Source organism: Lithobates pipiens, unplaced genomic scaffold, assembly GCF_037356315.1.
Source record: "Lithobates pipiens isolate NorthernLeopardFrog02 unplaced genomic scaffold, aLitPip1_a1.2 Scaffold_28, whole genome shotgun sequence".
In the NCBI taxonomy this organism is placed as follows: Eukaryota; Metazoa; Chordata; class Amphibia; order Anura; family Ranidae; genus Lithobates; species Lithobates pipiens.
The window spans coordinates 59183549-59205581 of record NW_027507789.1 but is presented as its reverse complement, the minus strand read 5'-3'; the positions used below and the strand labels follow the sequence as shown (position 1 = coordinate 59205581).

Here is a 22033-nt window from a genome sequence, read left to right as displayed (position 1 = left end):
ATCAATGACAAATACATAATAAATAAAAAAAGAGCTATTGAGAAAGACATAATGACGAAACGCGTCTATGCATGACCAGACAGCCTGATTGGAATTGTCAGCAGTTAGCGATCTCCACCTAGGAATCACCATGGACAAGTGCTTCTTCCGTTGCAAATGACACGTATATTATGAGATGCTATTTTACTTTTTATAGTATATTTCTTAAAAGGGGGGGGATTGTTCTTAAAAATAAAAAACTGTTTTATGCTATGAGGATCCCTTCTCTATTTCCTTATGGTTGGTGATAAACGAGACAACAAACAAACACCCCTCTTTGATTGAGTAATCCTTGTTGTATGCTGACTGAATATGCAGGCTTGCTACAGGCTAATGATACATCATTGTAACAAGGGGTCTTTATAACATTGTTCTGGTGAGTGTGTTTTTTGAGGGGAGCGGTCTCACGTGGTGCTGTGAAGGTTGCTTATTCTTTTGAAAAACACCATATGAATATTTTTATTTATTTATTATTTTATATTTTACCACCTGATGTACTTTGCACTCGCTCTTTAGAGGGCATCTTATCACCATTGGACTTTGCTGTTTTTATTTTTAGAGTACTGCTATAGCTTGAGAACTACATCTATGGACTTGTAGAGCTTTGTGTTTAATTTTCATATTATATCAACTGCTAAACTCTATTATAGATCTTTTTCCAGAAGTGCCGGGTGAGCCTAATTCTATTTTGCTTAAAAGTTTTTTTATAATAATAAATATTCATTATTAAGCCATGTCCTTAACAACCGATGAGTCATCAGCTGTCAGTGGAGTTCCCCGCTGACAGCTGAAAGTAAAAAAAAAACAATTGCCAATTGATGGGGACAAGGGTTTCTTCCCCACAACCCTGGCCGGTGGTAGTGGGGTTCTGCAGACGAGGGGCTTATCAGAATCTGGAAACCCCCTTTAACAAGGGGACCCCAGATCCTGCTCCCCATGTGAATGAGTATGGGATTCATAGTACCACTACTCATTCACCCCAAAAAAAGGCATACATTTTTTTCCAAGTCTTTTATTTAAAAAATAAAAGTCCCCTGATGAAGACCCATCATCAATTACAAGGTCCGCCACCACCGCCGTCCCAAAAAAAGAAAAAGAAAAAAAAGGTCAGCTCACAAATGGCTCTTACTGTCTGCCAGCTTTGCCATCTGCCAGTTCATAAATAACTAAGGGGAGAGGTTACCTGGTGACCGAACGCCCCCATCCCCTTGTGACATCATCGACCCAGCATAGCGCTGGCCGAAATTTTTTTTTTACTTTTTTTTGGGATATTTATTATAGCAAAAAGTAAAAAATATTGAAGTGACACATGCGGAAGGGCATTCTGGTACCTCCAAACGTTTTTTCAATGTATTTTTACAAGTTTTACCATTGTGAGTGGCATTATTCTTTTAATAAAGCATATGTTAGTTACATACTACACTATGGGAGGCTTTCTTTGAACTTTTCCCTGAAATCAGCTGACAGTTAGCTATGTTGAAGTTTTAAAGGAGCCTGGCCCTATATACCACTGGAATCTGGGAGAACGATCTGTAGAGCCCCTAGTGGGGAGGAGATGTTGGAACACCTTGGAATTGATGAGACCTGGATCAATTACCATACTAATGTGTAATTACATCTAAAAGAGGGTAGAGTTCTGTGAGCACAGAGGTGGCATGAGTTGTTTGAAAGTTAAAAGGCATCTTGGGAACTGTGGTGTTGGTCGACACTGTGGCACTGAAGATGATATTGATTTATAGTCATTGATTAGTTGAAAGGACTTGAGAGACTTTTGTCACATTTTATTTAATATTAGTGTGTGAGTCACCATCACTGGTATATACACTATATTACCAGAAGTATTGGGACACCTGTCTTTACACGCACATGAACTTTAATAGCATTCCAGTCTTAGTCTGTAGTGTTCAATATTGAGTTGGCCCACCCTTTACAGCTATAACAGCTCCAACTCTTCTGGGAAGGCTGTCCACAAGGTTTAGGAGTGTGTCTATGGGAATGTTTGACCATTCTTCCAGAAGCACATTTGTGGGTTTAACCAATCTTGTTTTTTTTTTTTGTACAATTCTCCTATAAGGGGGCATGGCAAGGGGTGTGTCCTATGCCTGCATACTTTTGCTGGTAGGTGTCCCTCATTCCCATCTCAAAAAGTTGGGAGGTATGCATAATGTTGTAACTTTTTCCCTTTCCCATGTTTGTTTAGTACTTCTTATAAAATAGGCTTCTTATAAAAGGCAACATTTTTCATGTGCTATTTATTTTGATCTTAACTACTTCAGCCCCGGACCATTTTGCTGGCCAAGGACCGGACCACTTTTTGCGATTCGGCACTGCATCACTTTAACTGACAATTGCGCAGTCGTGCGACGTGGCTCCCAAACAATATTGATGTTTTTTTCTCCCCACAAACAGAGCTTTCTTTTGGTGGTATTTGATCACCCTTGTGGTTTTTATTTTTTGCGCTATAAACAAAAAAAGAGCGACAATTTTGAAAAAAACGCATAATTTTTTACATTTTGCTATAATAAATATCCCCCAAAAATATATATATATAAAAAAAAATTCCTCAGTTTAGGCTGATACGTATTCTTCTACACATTTTTGGCAAAAAAAAAAAAAAATCGCAAAAAGGGTATATTAATTGGTTTGCGCAAAAATTATAGCGTTTTCAAAAAAGGGGATAGTTTTATGGCATTTTTATTCTTTTTTTACTAGTAATGGCGTCGATCAGCGATTTTTTTTTATCGTGACTGCGACATTATGACGGACACATCGGACATTTTTTACACATTTTTGGGACCATTTTAATTTATACAGCAATCAGCGCGATACAAATGCACTGATTCCTGTGTAAATGACACCGGCAGTGAAGGGGTTAACCACTAGGGGGCAGTGTAGCCCTTAAGTCTTTCTAACTGTGGGGGGCGTGGCTGTGTGTGACACATCACTGATCTCTGCTCCCGATGACAGGGAGCAGAGATCATTGACACTGTCACTAGGCAAAATGGGGAGATGCTTGTTTACATTAGCATCTCCCCGTTCTTCCTCTCCGTGAGACGATCGCGGGTATCCCCGCGGCGATCGAGTCCACGGGACCAGCGAACCGACTCACGGCGTGCACGTGATGGCACGGCAGCAAATTTAAAGGGACGTACAGGTGCGCCCATTTGCCTGTCCGTGACATTTTGCCAACGTACATCAGCGTGCGCTGGTCGGGAAGTGGTTAAAGCTGAACTCCAGGTATGATCTTTACTTACATACTTACACTGGTCCGGCTTGACACAATGTAAGCATGTACAGTATATCTCATACCTGAGGGGCCAATGGGAAGCTGATAATCACTGTAGTAGTCAGCACTGTGTCCTGTGCCACAAGTGGTGGCTTGCTTGGTTCTGCTGCCATTCAGAGAACGCCTTGCATTTTTTTAAATGAATACTGTTCTCTGATTGTACAAGCTGGAAATTGTGACATCACCACCCTTTGTCTTCACCTCATCCAATCAGATAATGCCTTGCATTCATTGGAAAAAAAAAGAAAAATACAAAGTGAGTGATCCCCTGTGATCAGCGTGCGGTGGGGCAGTCGCTTGTCACAGGACCTGGAAGAATGCGGCGATCACCGTACAGCAATTTCCAGATCCATACTTAAATTTTACCAAACTAGATCAATGTAAGTATGCAATTAAGATCATGCCTGGAGTTCAACATTAAAGTTCCCATCACAGAGAAACGTGATAACATCAGCACGCGCTGCGACCCATGCGGCCGTTCTATAATTCCAGGACATCCATAGAACAAATCACTTTCCACTGAAAGCCAAATGGGCAATTCACTAAGTAATTAGAAGTGAAAATAGTGTGCGTGAACCACCGAACCTCCGATATTAGAATCTGTCCATCAATAACAACTGACGTCAATCTAGATCAATAGCGCTTTTCTTTCGGTATAATGTGGAAGGTACAGGATGATGAAGAAGAATCTGATGAGATTCAGCCTATTTCCTCCACACAGGGTATATATAGCCTCTGTGTTTTACAGATCTGTCTAAATTTATCTCTGCTCCCTGGACCCCTCCACGCAGCTCCCCAAATACGCTCAGTGTTGGCGTCAGCAGCAAGATGAAAGGATGAGATGTATTTCACCTCTCCTCCTCACCTTATGTTCCACAGCGGAGGCTCACTCACTCTTATCTATATCCGCAAGGCCCCAGCTGCTCGGCTTGTTTGGGATTTTTATGGGGGAACAGGAAGATGTAGTGGACAGCAAGGTGCTTTGTATCAACGTAATGTCAGGGTTTAGGGAATAAATGGAGCATTGAAGAAACACTAAGCAACTAAACTAAGCAATGCTTCCATCTGTAACCATAGAAGTGCTACATATATTATCTGCATGAACTTTGCATGATCTTCCTGCAATCGCATGGGCTTCCTCAGGGCACGCTGAGCACTCCGTACTCCAAAGACATTAGGAAGGTTATTTGGCTCCTGTCTAAATTGGCCCTTGTATGTATGTATGTGAAATAGATACCTTATATTGCAATCCCCTTGGGGGCAAGGACTGATATAATTGTACGGTATATAAAGTAATGTGTACATTGGCAGCAGTGCCAGGGGAAGGTCATCCTGCACCCAGGGCAAAGATACCAAACTGCACCCCCCTCCCCCTTCCCTTAGCGTTAGGGTTAGCAGTGGTGTTGATGTCACTACTCCTGTCAGCAACTGGCACAGGCCCCCCCCCCCCCATTCCTGCAATAAACCATTTCCACCAGTGCACCTTACCCATACTTACCAGCTGTCCCGAATTTCCCGGGACATTCCTGGGGTTTAGACCCTTTTCCCGGATTTCGCCATTCCTGTGAAATGTCCCGGGAATTTCTTATTTTTCAGATTTTTTTTTCCGCTGGCAATGCCTGATGTAAGGAGGGGCTCTGCTGGGGACACCTGATGGCATCTAGTTGCAGGTAACATGGCAGGTGACACGCCCAGGGCTTCCACTGATTCGGCATTAGGGTGAGCTGAATAATTTCATTCTATATTACAATGTAATATTATAAATAATGCACTTCAATCATCCTGACACCATAACAACCCTGGTGTCGGGAAGATTTAAGCGCCAACACCAGGAGTTTGGAGTATCTTTATCTGCTGATTGTTAAACTTTCTAGAATACACATATTTCTATTGTGGTGTAGGATCTGGGCCTGCTGCCCCTCCATCCCTCTTTCTTTCTCTCCCTCTTTCTTTCTTTCTTTCTTTCTTTCTCCCTTCATCCCTCATTCATCTCATACCACACCCCTTCCAAGCCACGGGCACTTAAGACACGCCCACCATTCTGCGTAAAGGACGCCCACTTTTCTTTGTGGCTCGCTTTGCGCGCCACATTTTTCGACTACGGCCCCAACTACAAACAAATGCCACGCCCCCTAATTATAGCAAGGCTCTTAGCATGCAAAAAAGTGCCCAGAATTTTTTTTTTGCAATGTTGGCAGCTATGCTTACCCTCGTGCCCACCCCTTGTCCCGGCCCTGATTGGCAGTGCTATATAAATACCTATAATCAATAAATAGTACTGTATGCTGAGGGCTGGTTCACACCTCCTCCATGATAGATATAAAAGTTATAACAGGGATGGAGGTGTGTCACTGGTGACACCAGACTTTTCTCGTTGTTTAAACTCCTCCATGATAAATCGCTACTTTTTAGGCTGGGTTCACACTGCGGTTTGGGTGTATTCATGGTTTTCATGCATTTCACACTCGGTTTTAACCGCAGTCCCATAGACTTCTATTGTGCAATTTTGCCACATTTTCTGAAAGTGCCCCAAAAGTCCTGCATGCTGTATCTCTTTGAGAAAATGCATCAAAAACGTTCAACCTAATAGAGGTCTATGGGAGAGAAAATGCACAGAACTATAAATATGCCCACGCTGCAGCTAAATGGCAGCACACCGGTGTGAACCCGGCCTTACTGTGCAGAAAGTATTGGTTCTGGCCTGCGATGTTTACACTGTTTACATTTTTTTTTTAACTTTATTGAAATGCCTTAGTGCAACATTTCATACATTTCTATGCCCTGCAGCTGAGTTGCAGGGCATAGAAACGCAGACAGAGCTGCGGGTGGGCTGTGCTGCCAGACAGAATAATGTAGACAAGCTGCAATTTTCTGTACCACACCGCAGCTTGCCTGAAGGCTGTTTAAATGTGAACGGGGCACATAGGAAACAATAGTTTTCTGTGTGCGCTTGTGGGGATTGGCATTTTTCGATTGCAGTGAATGCACCCTGATTAATCATGGAAGCTCCCAGGACCCTTTGAATCCTCCTGTATTGGATAGGATTGTAAATGTACTTCCTCCTTTAGGGCACATTCATGCCTGCAGCTATACTGCCACCCTTCTAAAAAGTGATCCGTGGTGGATCCTGTTTCAGAGGGCGTTTGACGTGAATTGTGGTGATTTGTTGCTGCCTCATTTCTTGCTTTAACCCTTAAAATGCTGCACCACCATACAGTAACCACTGCTTGCTGAATGCAAAACATTAAATTTTTTTCCACTGCATGGGTGCAGCCCTGAGTGGATGCATTGCTGTAAATAGGGGTGGTCGGGGGGCAGGAAAACTGCAGAAAGATTGCCTGCTTTTGGCCCCCAATATTGCGCTGCGCAAACTGTTGGCTATAGGAATCCTGCATCTATAATGCAACACATAGAGGGGTTATTTACTAATACTAAGGAATGCAAAATCAGGTTCAACTCCGCATAGAAACCAATCAGCTTCCAGGTTTTTTGCTAAAACTTAAATGAACAAGCTGAAGTTAGAAGCTGATTGGCTACCATACACAGCTATACCAGATTCTGAGTGCACCAGTTTTAGTAAATCTCCCCCATAGACATATCAGATGAGTAATGCCGCATACACACGATTGGAATTCTTGTCGGAAAAAGCTCTGATGGCTTTCCCGTCAGAATTCTGACGGACTTCCACTCAAACTGTCTTGTCTCCACATGGTCACACCAAATTCCGACCGCCAAGAGCGCGGTGAAGTACAACACGTACGACGGGACTTAAAAAAGGAAGTTCAATACCTAGTAGCCAATAGCTTCCATCTCGTAGTTGAATCTGAGCATGCGTGAGTTTCTGCATACACATGATCGGAATTTCCGATAGAAAGTTTTTCCATCGGGAAAATTGAGAAAAATTGTGTATGCTCCATCCAATCCAATAGAGCATACACACGGTCGCATTTTCCAATGAAAAGCTCTCATCGGTCTTTTGCTGGCCGAAATTCTGATCGTGTGCACACGGCATTACTGAGCATTCAGTGTAATACATAATGCACTACATTTGTTTTTTTTTGTTACATGAAGGTGAAGCCAGGCATTAGCTGTGATATATACATATATCATATGGTATATACATATCATATCAAAATAAATATATATATGACGTATATAATCATACATATCATATACAAGCTTCTGGAAGGCATTTAAATGGTTAACTCATCACTTTCAGGTCTTTTGCTGTGGAGGCGCTGTTCCATAGCCTTCCGCTAGATGGCGCGCTTGTTATAGGTGTAATAGAGCCGGTGCTGGAAACAATGCAGCCCCCTTCTCAGCTGGCACAGCGCAGAATAGAAGCGGGCAGGTCGGCGGAGGAGAGGATGGAGCATGGTGGAGGACTCTGGACCGGCACCTCGGCTCTGTCACACCACTGAACCCGCCATCGCCAACGGTATGGCATGCTGTTTATTAAGTTATTGGATTACCTGGGTGCCAGCCATCGCTGGAGACGGGCAGGAGATATTATGGGGGGGGGGGTTGCACTGAACTCTGGGGTACCCCCGCTGTGATTATGGATATGTGTTCTGGAGGGCACAACATTGATCGGGCGATGTCACTGGATTACAGAGTACAAGGATTAGTGTGAGTGATTGTTGTATGACAGATGACAGATCTATAGATACATACATAGATCGATCTATAGGTAGATGTGTCTGTATTGTCTATGACATGTACATCTCACCCACCATGGCTTCTGCAATGAACACTCTATGATGGAATACATGGAGCAGTGTATGGCAGGATTGGAGGCTTTCTTATTATAAGACTGATCATATATATAATCTATAGGTGAGTCAGTGATGTCCTCTATAGGATGGGGAGTCACATGACTTCATATCCCTCACACAGGTGACCCTGCCATCAACTGCCATCCCAGGTGTGTGTCTACATGTCCCCATATGTCATCTGTATGATAGCCCTGTGTGTGCTTACCTACTGGGGCTGACCAGGTAATCTATCTAATTATCTCCCCATCTTCTGATCTATCTAATTATCTATCTTCAGTGGGAAGAATGTTTCTTACACTGGTAGTTAGTGGGAAGAATGTTTTTTTACATTGGCAGTCAGTGGGAAGAATGTTCCCTACATAGGTAGTTAATAGGAATAATGTTCCTTACATTTGTGGTTAGTGGGAAGAATGTTCCTCACATTTGTGGTCGGGGGAATAATGTTCCTTACATTGGTGGTCAGTGAAAAGAATGTTCCTTACATTGCAAGTTATTAGGAATAATGTTCCTTACATTGGGGGTCATTGTGAAGAATGTTCCTTACATTTGTGGCCGGTGGGAAGAATATTCCTTACATTGGAAGTCAGTGGGAAAAATGTTCCTTATATTGGTGGTCAGTGTGAAGAATACTCCTTAGGTTGGTAGTCAGTAGAAAGAATGTTCCTTACATTGGTAGTCAGTGTGAAGAATGTTCCTTTCATTGGTAGTTAATAGGAAGAATGCTCCTTACATTGATAGTCGGTAGGCAGAATGTTCCTTATATTGATGGTCAATGGAAAGAATGTTCTTTACATTTATGGTCAGAGGGAAGAATGTTCCTTACACTGGTAGTCAGTAGAAAGAATGTTCTTACAATGGAGGATAGTGTGAAAGAATGTTTCTTACTTTGATGGTCATTGGTAAGAATGTTCCATATATTGATAGTCAGTGGGAAGAATGTTCCTTATATAGATGGTCAGCGGGGAGAATGTTCCTTACATTGGTAGTTAATAGGAATAATGTGCCTTATATTGGTGGACAGTGTGAAGAATGTTCCTTACATTGGTGGCCAGTGTAAAGAATAGTTCTTACATTGGTGGCCAGTGTGAAGAATGTTCCTTACATTTGTGGCCAGTGTGAAGAATGCTCGTTACATTGGTGGCCAGTGTGAAGAATGCTTGTTACATTGGTGGCCAGTGTGAAGAATTTCTAGTCGGTAGACAGAATGTTCCTTATATTGATGGTCAGTGGAAAGAATGTTCTTTACATTTGTGGACATTGGTAAGAATGTTCCTTATATTGATGGTCAGTGTGAAGAATGTTGCTTACATTGGTGGACAGTATAAAAAATGCTCCTTACATTTATGGTCAATGGGAAGAATGTTCCTTACACTGGTAGTCAGTAGGAAGAATGTTCTTACAATGGAGGACAGTGTGAAAGAATGTTCCTTACTTTGATGGTCATTGGTAAGAATGTTCCATATATTGGTAGTTAATAGGAATAATGTGCCTTATATTGGTGGACAGTGTGAAGAATGTTCCTTACATTGGTGGCCAGTGTGAAGAATAGTTCTTACATTGGTGGCCAGTGTGAAGAACGTTCCTTACATTTGTGGCCAGTGTGAAGAATGCTCCTTACATTGGTGGCCAGTGTGAAGAATGCTCATTACATTGGTGGACAGTTTGAAGAATGTTCCTTAAATTGGTGACCAGTGTGAAGAACATTCCTTACATTGGTGGCCAGTGTGAAGAATGCTCCTTACATTGGTGGCCAGTGTGAAGAATTGGTAGTCGTTAGGCAGAATGTTCCTTATATTGATGGTCAGTGGAAAGAATGTTCATTACATTTGTGGTCATTGGTAAGAAATGTTCCTTATATTGATGGTCAGTGGAAAGAATGTTCTTTACATTTGTGGTCATTGGTAAGAATGTTCCTTATATTGATGGTCAGTGGGAAGAATGTTCCTTACATTGGTAGTTAATAGGGACAATGTGCCTTACATTGGTAGACAGTGTGAGGAATATTCCTTACATTGGTGGACAGTATAAAGAATGCTCCTTATATTGATGGCCATTGGAAAGAATGTCCCTTACATTTGTGGTCAGAGGGAAGAATGTTCCTTACACTGGTAGTCAGTAGGAAGAATGTTCTTACATTGGTGGACATTGTGAAGAATGTTCCTTACTTTGATGGTCATTGGTAAGAATGTTCCTTATATTGATAGTCAGTGGGAAGAATGTTCCTTATATAGATGGTCAGTGGGAAGAATGTTCCTTACATTTATGGTGAGAGGGAAGAATGTTCCTTACATTGGTAGTTAATAGGAATAATGTGCCTTATATTGGTGGACAGTGTGAAGAATGTTCCTTACATTGGTGGCCAGTGTGAAGAATAGTTCTTACATTGGTGGCCAGTGTGAAGAATGTTCCTTACATTGGTGGCCAGTGTGAAGAATGTTCCTTACATTGGTGGCCAGTGTGAAGAATGTTCCTTACATTGGTGGCCAGTGTGAAGAATGTTCCTTAAATTGGTGGCCAGTGTGAAGAATGCTCCTTACTTCGGTGGACAGTTTGAAGAATGTTCCTTAAATTGGTGGCCAACGTGAAGAAAGTTCCTTACTTTGGTGGCCAGTGTGAAGAATGCTCGTTACATTGGTGGCCAGTGTGAAGAATGCTCCTTACATTGGTGGCCAGTGTGAAGAATGCTCCTTACATTGGTGGCCAGTGTGAAGAATGCTCCTTACATTGGTGGCCAGTGTGAAGAATGCTCCTTACATTGGTGGCCAGTGTGAAGAATGCTCCTTACATTGGTGGCCAGTGTGAAGAATGATCATTACATTGGTGGACAGTTTGAAGAATGTTCCTTAAATTGGTGGCCAGTGTGAAGAACATTCCTTACATTGGTGGCCAGTGTGAAGAATGCTCCTTACATTGGTGGCCAGTGTGAAGAATTGGTAGTCGGTAGGCAGAATGTTCCTTATATTGATGGTCAGTGGAAAGAATGTTCTTTACATTTGTGGTCATTAGTAAGAATGTTCCTTATATTGATGGTCAGTGGGAAGAATGTTCCTTACATTGGTAGTTAATAGGGACAATGTGCCTTACATTGGTAGACAGTGTGAAGAATGTTGCTTACATTAGTGGTCAGTGTGAAGAATATTCCTTACATTGGTGGACAGTATAAAGAATGCTCCTTATATTGATGGCCATTGGAAAGAGTGTCCCTTACATTTGTGGTCAGAGGGAAGAATGTTCCTTACACTGGTAGTCAGTAGGAAGAATGTTCTTACATTGGTGGACATTGTGAAGAATGTTCCTTACATTGATGGTCATTGGTAAGAATATTCCTTCAATTGATAGTCAGTGGGAAGAATGTTCCTTATATAGATAGTCAGTGGGAAGAATGTTCCTTATATTTATGGTCAGAGGGAAGAATGTTCCTTACATTGGTAGTTAATAGGAATAATGTGCCTTATATTGGTGGACAGTGTGAAGAATGTTCCTTACATTGGTGGCGAGTGTGAAGAATGTTCCTTACATTGGTGGCCAGTGTGAAAAATGTTCCTTACATTGGTGGCCAGTGTGAAGAATGTTCCTTACATTGGTGGCCAGTGTGAAGAATGTTCCTTACATTGGTGGCCAGTGTGAAGAATGTTCCTTACATTGGTGGCCAGTGTGAAGAATGCTCCTTACTTCAGTGGACAGTTTGAAGAATGTTCCTTAAATTGGTGGCCAACGTGAAGAAAGTTCCTTACTTTGGTGGACAGTGTGAATATTGTTCCCTACATTGATGGCCAGTGGAATTATGTTGTTTTCATTGGTGGTCAGCATGAAAAATGCTCCTTACATTGGTGATCAGTAGGAAGAATTCCCCAATGAATGCAATGTACCCAGATAGGTGCTAAATATATTCAGTTAATACAGGATCTGTGCTAAAATACAAAAATGTATTGATGTCCCGTATAAAAAAAAAAGAGAAAAAACTATCTATCTATCTATCTATCTATCATGTTAGATATGTATGATGGGGGCCATACACGTTTCAATAAATGATCAATTTATTTTCCGATCGATCCCTCCCGATAAGAATAATCAATAACACATTGATTGATATGCCACACACCGGAAATCTAATTTGACAAATAGAAGAGTACTGTTACTGTTTCCACCATGCAACCTCATAATCTGATTGAATACACGACCGAATCATTTCACACCTCTGATTGTTGCAAAACAGTCAATCATTTTCTGCCCTGGCCAAATCACTATGTTTGATCGAATCCAATGTAATACAAGTCTAAATACAATGGTATGGCCGTCATGGCTATTCAATCAGTTTGCAGTTCAATTATTTCATTCAAATAGCACATTGGCCTGATAAAAAAAAACAAAGCATGTATGGCCACCATAAGGCATGTGCCTCTCAACCTAAAAATGATATATTAAAGTGGTTGTATACTCTTTTTTTTAACTTTTACCTACAGGAAAGCCTATAATAAGGCTTACCTGTAGGTAAAAAAAATATCTCCTAAACCTTTACGGTTTAGGAGATATTCCCCTCGGTATGCGCCGCTGACTGCAGCGGCGCATGCGCACGAGGGGATTCTCGGCCTGAAAATCCGGCAGTGTCCGGCCGGCTGGAATGAAATCTCCCGCGCGCATGCGCGGAAGTGACGATATCGCGGCTCCGGCCACTCACAGCGCCGGAGCCGCGATACCCGGAAGAAACACTGAGGGAGCATGTCAGCTCCCTCGGCGTGGATCGTGCCAGATGTCGGGGCCTCGTTCTAAGGTAAGTATTTCATATTACTAGCTCATTATGCCTTTTGCTTTGCAGGTGTTAAAAAAAAGAAAAAAAAATAGCGGGTTTACTACCGCTTTAAATACATATGAGGTACTTATGTTTACATGTATTTATTTATTATTATTTACTAATTTATTTATTGATCTTTTCATATATAAATTATTTATTTGATGTTACAATGTATACTTTATGCAGACCTAGTTTTATTTTTGTACCGTATGTAAATTGTATAGAACTTGTATAGTGTATATGATGGTGAATAGTGTGATCTATATGTGCAGCCGTGTTCTTATCCAATCAGCTGCATGTATAATAACCCAGATCAATTTATAAGAGTTTGTCTTCGATAAATCTGAGTTCTATAAGGTCAGATCTGTTAACATTGCTGTTTGCTTTACTTGCTAAATGGGACAGTGTGTGATAAGTGTGATAATTAGAAACAGTCTTGTTGCCCATAGCAACCAATCAACACATGAAGTGTAGAAATTACAGTTGGCCTGGTTGCTGTGGGCAACAATGCCATTTTGCTGTGGCATAATTATATATATCAGGCCCATTTTGTTTAGTGTGTGCTGGCAGCTGTATATATTTGAGAATGCGTGACCTGATTTGTTACTGACGCACTTCTGATGTGCTGAAATAACGCTGATCATACACCGTAAATGATGGTGTGTTGTAAGTAGTGATTTCACCAATGAAACTATATTTTTCTGTGAATCTGACATGCAGAGCCACAGACTCCATCAGTCGTTTACAGTAAAAGCAAAGACTAGTGTGCTAAATGCAGTATCTCACACCAAGCAATCCAATATTATCTCAGCAGAGCTGACTTCAGTAAACTAAATTGTGGTTGGTTGTCATGCATTGCTGCACTTCACCATTATAAATTGTACCATTTTAAATAAAAAAAACCTGTTTACGTGAATGGCTTGTATACATCGGCCACGCACCACCCATACTGCAAACGACAGAGAAGAACAGTGGAGATGTGGGGTTCCTCCAACGACCTAGTTCAACCGTTCTCAAATTTTTACCCCGGAGGAGGAACCCTTGAAATCATTTCCAGGTCTCAGGGAGCCCTTTCTGGTCAGCTTTAAGAATGCCTCTTACACTTATGGTCAGTGTGAAGAAATGCCTACCACACCGATGGTCAGTGTGAGAAGACTGCTCTTTACATTAATAGTCAGTGTAAAAAAATGCAACTTACATTGCTGGTTAGAGGGAACAATGCCTCTTACATTGGTGGCCATTGTGAAGGATGCCACTTACATTGATGGCCAGTGAGAAGAATTCCATTATATTGATGGTCAATGAGAAGAATGCCATTATATTGATGGTCAGTGAGAAGAATGCCTCGTTACATTGGTGGACAGTGAAAAAAATACCCCTTACAGTGGTAATCAGTGGGAAAAATGTCCCTTGCACTTGCGGTCTGTGTAAAGAATGCCCCTTACAGTGCTGGTCAGTGGGAAGAATGCCCCCTTGCATTGACGACCAGTGTGAAGAATGCCCCTTAGATTGGTGGTCAGCGGGAAGATGTCCCTAACATTGGCAGTCAGTGGGAAGATGTCCCTTATATTGATGGTCAGTGGCAAGAATGCCCTTTGTGTTGGTGGTTAGTCAGAAGAATGTCCCTTACATTGGTGGTTAGTTGGAAGATGTCCCTTACATTGGTGGTCTGTGGGAAGATTGCCCCCTACATTAGTGACCAGTGGGAAGAGTGCCCTTTAAATTGGTGGTCAGTGGGCTCTTTGTGTTGGTGGACAGTCAGAAGAATGTCCCTTTCATTGGTGGTCAGTGGGAAGATGTCCCTTACATTGGTGGTTAGTTGGAAGATGTCCCTTACATTGGTGGTCTGTGGGAAGATTGCCCCCTACATTAGTGACCAGTGGGAAGAGTGCCCTTTAAATTGGTGGTCAGTTGGCTCTTTGTGTTGGTGGTCAGTCAGAAGAATGTCCCTTTTTATTGGTGGTCAGTGGGAAGATGTCCCTTACGTTGGTGGTCTGTGGGCAGAGTGGCCCTTATATAGGTGGTCATTGGGAAGATTGCGCCTTACATTGATCATCAGTGGGAGGAATGCACCTGACATTGGTGGTCAATGGGAAGAATGACCCTTACATTGGTGCTCAGCGGGAAGAATGCTCATTCTTATGCCACGTATACACATTCGGATTTTCCGTTCGGAAAAAAATGTTTTTTCCAATGGAATTCCGCTCAAGCTTGGCTTTCATATACACGGTCACACAAAAGTTCTCTGAACTTTCGACCGCTAAGAACGCGGTGACGTACAACACTACAACGAACCAAGAAAATGAAGTTCAGTGCTTCAGCATGCGTTGAATTGTTTCCAAGCATGCGTAGGAATTTTGCACGTTGGAATTGGTACAGACGATCGGAATTTCCGAACTGAACTTTTTCCGACCGAAAAATTGAGAACCTGCTCTCAATCTTTCGCTGGCGAGAATTCCGCCAGCAAAAGTTCGATGGAGCATACACACGGTCGGAGTTTCTGACCAAAAGCTCACATCGGAATTCCTGATCGTGTGTACGGGGCATTCGAAATCCAGCAATTTCTTTTTACAAACTGAATTCTCCGGCCCTGTCTTTGGTCCCACGCCACCATCTTGGATTTTGCTGACAGCTGTGACTTCCTGATCAGTCATAGCCGGCCCCCTCCTGTAAATTTGCAAGATGCACTGACTGGATGATGTGTGGTGTGATCCCTGGAACCTAGGGGGTTGCATACCCAGCAAAAGTCATACTTGCCGAGGCGCTGCAAAAGTAAGTGGGAGCAGGTACACGCTGATAAAAGTACTTGCCCAACACTCACCCCACAAATATGATAAAGGGGGAGGGGAAGGATTATGCAACATGTAACGGAGCGCGAAGGTGCACTTTAAGACCTGACTGAGGACATCTACAGCTTTAAGCACCCCTCCCCTTTCTTCTATTTCCCATTAGTAAATCTGCCATTGCAAATACACGATTTTCATTTCAACAAAGAATCAAATGCATTAATTTAAGTTTTCAAGAACACGAGTTGTCTGGGAATTGTCAGCAATTTCATAAATATAGGGGGAAAGAACAGTGATACATATACCATGTCAGCTCTGCAACAATGTAATTGTGATTCACAAGTGACAAATGTTTAACCGTTTCAGCCCCGGAAGATTTTACCCCCTTCCTGACCAGAGCCCTTTTTGCGATTCGGCACTGCGTCGATCTAATTGACAATTGTGCAGTCGTGCGACGTGGCACCCAAACAAAATTTACGTCCTTTTTTTCCCACAAATAGAGCTTTCTTTTGGTGCATTTTATCACCTCTGCAGCTTTTATTTTTTGTGCTATAAACAAAAAAACTGTGACAATTTTGAAAAAAAGGCAATTTTTCTTTGTTATAATAAGTATCCCCATAAAATATATAAAAAAACAAATTTTCTCCTAATTTTAGGCCAATATGTATTATTCTACATATTTTTGGTTAAAAAAACCACAATAAGCGTATATTTATTTGTTTGCGCAAAAGTTATAGCGTGTGCAAAACAGGGGATAGTTTTATGGCATTTTTATTATTCATTTTTTTTTATTTGTAATGGTGGCGATCTGCGAATTTTATAGTGACTGCGACATTATGGCTGACACATCGGACACTTTTGACACTATTTTGGGACCATTTTTTTTATACAGCGATCAGTGCTATAAAAATGCACTGATTACTGTGTAAATGACACTGGCAGGGAAGGGGTTAAACACTAGGGGGAGATCAAGGGGTTAAGTGTGTCCTAGGGAGTGATTCTCATGGTGGGGGGGTGGGCTTCAAGTCACAAGACAGCGATCACCACTCCCGATGACAGGGAGCAGTGATCTCTGTCATGTCACTAGGCAGAATGAAGAAATGTATTGTTTATATAGGCATCTCCCCATTCTGTGGCTCTGTGACACGATTGCCGGTCGTGTCACAGACATCAAGTCCGTCGGTCCCGCTGTACCCCTAATTTAAGGGGACATACAGGTACACCATTGTATGCCATTGTGCCTATGTATATCGGCATGCAGCAGTCAGCTTGCGGTTAAAGTGGTTGTATACCCTTACAAACCACTTTGACCTACAGGTAAGCCTAGATTAAGGCTTACCTGTAGGTCCAAGAAATATCTCCTAAACCTACACGGTTTAGGAGATATTTACAAAAAGACAGCCACCGCTGTCTATGGCGCATGCTCCATAGACAGCGACGCGCAGACGCACTGGGCATGCCACAGATCACGTTGATATGCCGCTCGTGTCGGCTCCCGTGCGCATGCACGGGAGTGACATCATCGCGGCTCTGGCGAATCACAGCGCCGGAGTAGCGAGACCCGGAAGTCGCTCTGGGATACATGGCAGCGGCGAAGAGGAAGACGGAGGACCGCTTCGGGGGCTTCGTTCTCAGGTAAGTTATTCATAATGAGCTAGTATGCTATGCATACTAGCTCATTATGCCTTTGCCCTACAGGGTGTGTTTTATTTTTTTATTTTTATATTGCCTTTACTTCTTCTTTAAAGAGACACCGTCACCTTGACCAATCAGAGCAAAGCAACGTTGTGGTTGATTTACTAAAGGCAAATAAACTGTGAACATTGCAATTTGCCCCAGAGCTTGATAAATGAGCAGAAGCTCTGCTGACTTCCATCATCCAATCATGTGCAAGCAAAGATGCTGTTTTTGATATTTTCCCTGCATGTTATTGGGTATTTTTTTTTGTTGCACAGTGAAGCTCTACCTTAATTACTAAGCTCTGGAGCAACTGCTCTATTTGATCTATTTAGATCTATTTCTCTATTTAGTAAATCAATCCATTTGTCTATAGACAGTCTACCACCTGAGGATTTAATACTCGCCAAGCTTGGCTCCCTCGCTGCCTCCCGATACAGCAATTCAACCTGTCTATCCTCTGATGTCGGCTGCTTTTGGCACTTAAACAGGGGCTAACATCATAGCTTTTCCAAATGGTGAATGGCAACTTAGACCTAAGCACTGCAACATGGCGTGGGCCACATACTCCACCATATGAGAAGCCACAGTACATTGGCTAACGCTTTGGTAGTGAATACTGTATAACTGAGTGTGTAATGAGCTGCCTACAGATAACGCTCTGAACTGGCCCTCATTTGCCATTTTGAAGAGTCAGGGCCTGTGTACATCAGAATGCATGCATTATTGCATTAATGCATGCACTGCAACAGGTTGTATTTCATCAGCTGATTTAATAATTTCCTAAGTATGCAGCATTTGTGTATCTAAAATGAATTTGAAGCATAGACATGGACAGGCATTCACAGGACTTCTTTACTTAATCACACACAAGAATACAGGAACCATAAAGAAATACATAGCTCTCCCTAGAGCTGCACAATGCTGGCCAAAATGAGAATCACAATTTTTTTTGCTTACACTAAAAAGATCACGATTCTCGGGGCATAAAATCTGTCACATTATACAAAAAAATTTGGCTAACTTTACTGATTAGTTTTTTTTTTAATTAGTTAAAGTGTAATTTTTTCCCAAAAAATTGCATTTGAACGACTGCTACGCAAATACATTGTGACATAAAATATTGCAACAACCACTATTTTATTCTCTAGGGTCTCTACAAAAAAAAAAAAAAAAAATATATATATATATATATATATATATATATATATATATATATTATTTATATATATATATATATATATATATATATATATATATATATATATATATATATATTTATATAAATATATATATATATATATATATATATATATATATATATATATATTGATTATTATACAGGATTTATATAGCGCTGACAGTGTACGCAGTGCTTTACAACATTAGGGTAGACATTACATTACAATACAATTCAAGACAGGGGGAATCAGAGGGCCCAGCTCGTTAGAGCTTACAATCTAGGAATATATATGTATTGTTTGGGGGTTCTAAGTAATTTTCTAGCAAAAAAAAAAAGATTTTAACTAGGGCTGTAGAAATTAAAGATTAATTCCTCGATTAATCGATACTTTTTTTGATCGATCAAAATTCTTTTGATCAGTACTCACCTCTCCGCCGGTTTCCAGGTCTTCAGGGAGTTCCGTCAGAGATCCGGTGACGTCACGGCCACCACGTCACTGGACTCCTCCCCCCTTCCCTAAGTGGCTCCGTCTGCTAACGAAGGGAAGGGGGGAGGAGTCCGGTGACGTTGATGTTCTGATTGAACGTAACGCGTACGGGGGAGGAGCTACGCATGACGTCAACACTGACGTTTTAATACTATTTTTATTGTGTTTAATGGATTAAATGGGGAAATATAGAATAAATGAAATGTAGCATGTAGGGATGCAATATAACACGGTGTAAAGAGGTTCTGCATTGAATCCGGAAATGAGCTTTCAAGTAAAAGTGATCACTTTTACTGGGCTCTGAAGGTACTGCTGTCGTCTGCAGTGGTTCATGGACGCTCCCTTTACTCCCAGGAATCCAGGACCATGGTAACTGGCTCCAATGGTGAGAGCAGGAGGAGATCAGGGAATGTGCATTGCCAGGAGACTAATGAACCCAGACAGTAGCGAAACTACCAGGGTCGCAACAGTCGCACTTGCGACTGGGCCCATGTGTTCTGCCACTGTGGAGGGGCCCCCAGACAAACATGAAAGACTTCCGGTCCGGCGCCTGATGTAATGACCGCAAGGATGGTGAGCTCTATCACCACCAGTAATGACTTCTGGTACTTGTTCCAGTGACTGGCTCCCGGCGTGTGTGAGAAGTTTCAGGTCTCCCATGCTACGATTACCCTGTATAGCAGTATTTCTCCCTCTTCCTGCCTCACATACAGACTAAAACCCCCTCCGCCTCGGCTTGGCTGTCACAGACAGAAGGAGGGGGGGGGGAGAAAGCACACAGCACTCAACGGGAAGGGACATGCTGATAAGGTTCGTACTGACTCTGAATGCTCGGTACTTGCAGGGAAGGAAGGAGGGGGGAGAGCTAGTTGTGAAAGGAGGATGCTTGCTGAGTGCATTGTGAAGTTTGCACTAGATGGTTACAGTGCAATGTGCAGTATGCAATGGATGGGTACTGCTGTGCAACAAGCAGCATGCACTGGATGTGTGCTGTGTGACAGGCAGTGCACTTTGGATCAGTGCAGTGTGCAGTGAGTGGTATATTGCAATATGTAGTGAGCACTGAATGTGCGATGTGCACTGTGCACTCGATGGGTGCCATGTAATGTGCAGTGCACACTGGATTTGTGCAGTGGATATGCCATGTGCACTGAATGGGTGCACTGCGCACTAGTGGGGCAATGTGCAGTGTGCTTGGATTTGTTCAAGTTGTGAGAAGCATACTTGCAGTGATTTGGGGGGATAAGATGATGCTGTATGTGCAAGGGGGCACTTTTGGAGCAGACAGAACTTGTGCTAGAAGGGGGGGTTCAATAAATAATATGACCCCCCCCCCAGCACCAGTTCTCTCTGCTCCTAAAACGCCCCCTTGCACATACAGCATTCTCTTATCCCCCCCCCCAAATCACTGTAAGTATCCTTTTCTGACAACTTTTTCCCTCCCCCCATCAAAGAGAGGCTGTCTGCTATTGAGATGATCATAGTTTCTGGGATTCCGGGCACCTCGCTAGAGATTTGGGGTAATCACTCCAGGACTCAAGGCCAGTTCACACCACGAATCACAAAGAAACACACTCTGCATTTTTAAGCGATACACATGCCTTCCAGGTGCTGTGTGCGATTTCAGCCTTTTCATTTGAATAGGCTAAAATTGTGTTGGTCTGCACCAAGAGCTGTGCATGTGCTACTTTACAAAACGCACTGCAACTGGATTGCATGGTACTGCTGGTCATACAATCTGGTGCAGGCAAACACTGCATTTGCAACCGGCATTTGGGGAGTCATTAAGTTGACAACCACTGCAGATCGCTTTGGCAGTGCATTTTGAAGTGTGGGAAACGCACCCAAAATGCATGTTTCCCTCAAGGCATTCTGGTGTGAATAGACCCTTAGTCCAGACACACAGGATTTCATTTGTATCTCAGGAAGGTCACACCAAAACCGGGACAGTTTAGAAGTATGGATTTGTATTAGAAGTAGAGAGGATTTGTGTTTTGGGGGGTTTGTACTGGAAAGGGGGATTTGAGTAGTAGGATTTGTGACAGAACTGAGGAGAATACTTATGCTGGCATGGAGGGAAAGAATTTTAATGCTGGGGGAGTTTGACCCAGGATGGTGGGAAAGGGTTGTACTGGAAGGGAGGACCTGGGGGACAGGATCTGTGCTAGAAATTGCGAGAGGATTTTTGCAGAGAGGGTGATTGGGTGGGGGTGGATTTGTAGAGACGTCCTACACGTTGCACCCCATCACAAATACAGGTGTAATGTGAAAGAGGTTAGAATGTGAAGTGAGGGTGGGTTGCATTGTGGAGGGAAGAGGGGTGGCAGGGCTTTAAAAATCAAAATGCACTTTCGCCTGTGTAGCCAAAAATTCTTGCATTGGCTCAGCTGGTACTGATAACCGCTGCCCAACTTGCACTTGCGACCCTGGTGTTCTGCCACAGTGGGGGTGGGCCCAAGATGGCAGGAAAGGGGCCACTGTGGGACCGTAATAAAGGGCCCCGGGACGAGAGGTGGGGGGGCCCTTTAGGATTTCTTGCATCGGGGCCCTGAAGGTTGTAGTTACGCCTCTGAACCCAGATTTGATGAAGATTTCATCATTTCCAGGTTCAGAGTAGTCATTCCCTGGCTACGGTAGCGAGGGAAACAGCTAATCAAGAACTATCTTTTATTATTATGATATTATTATTTTTTATAATTATTTATATTTATTTGTTATATTCTAATTTATGATTTTGTGTTTCAAACTTTATCATACCTAGGATGTCTACTAGTCTCTTGTTTGGACAGATTTAAGTGAGTTATTCCTAAGAATTACAGGCCTACACTATAAAAAAACATCACATTTCCATGCAAAATAATTGTACAGCTTTGAGATGCAAAAATCTGACATAATCATACCGCCAAGGAGGCTACGGCTTGATGTGTTTGGTAACTATTTACTTGACGCAATCCCATTTTTTTATTTTTACAAAAAATTGGGTATGATATTGTACTCTTTTTTTTTTT

General features: G+C 42.3%; 1 protein-coding gene across 4 annotated transcripts in view; it reads left to right on the top strand.

Annotated features, from left to right (window-relative positions):
* Positions 1-7622: 7622 nt before the first annotated feature.
* The window catches only part of MGAT5B (alpha-1,6-mannosylglycoprotein 6-beta-N-acetylglucosaminyltransferase B), a 301610-nt gene continuing 287199 nt past the window's right edge, over positions 7623-22033 (top strand). For 3 of the 4 annotated variants that reach the window (XM_077459277.1, XM_077459275.1, XM_077459278.1), the window contains exon 1: positions 7623-7763. The gene's annotated coding sequence lies outside the window, so the exon portion shown is untranslated. Of the gene's footprint in view, positions 7764-8291; positions 8323-22033 lie in introns of those variants that run through there. The other variant, XM_077459276.1, reaches the window with a different exon arrangement.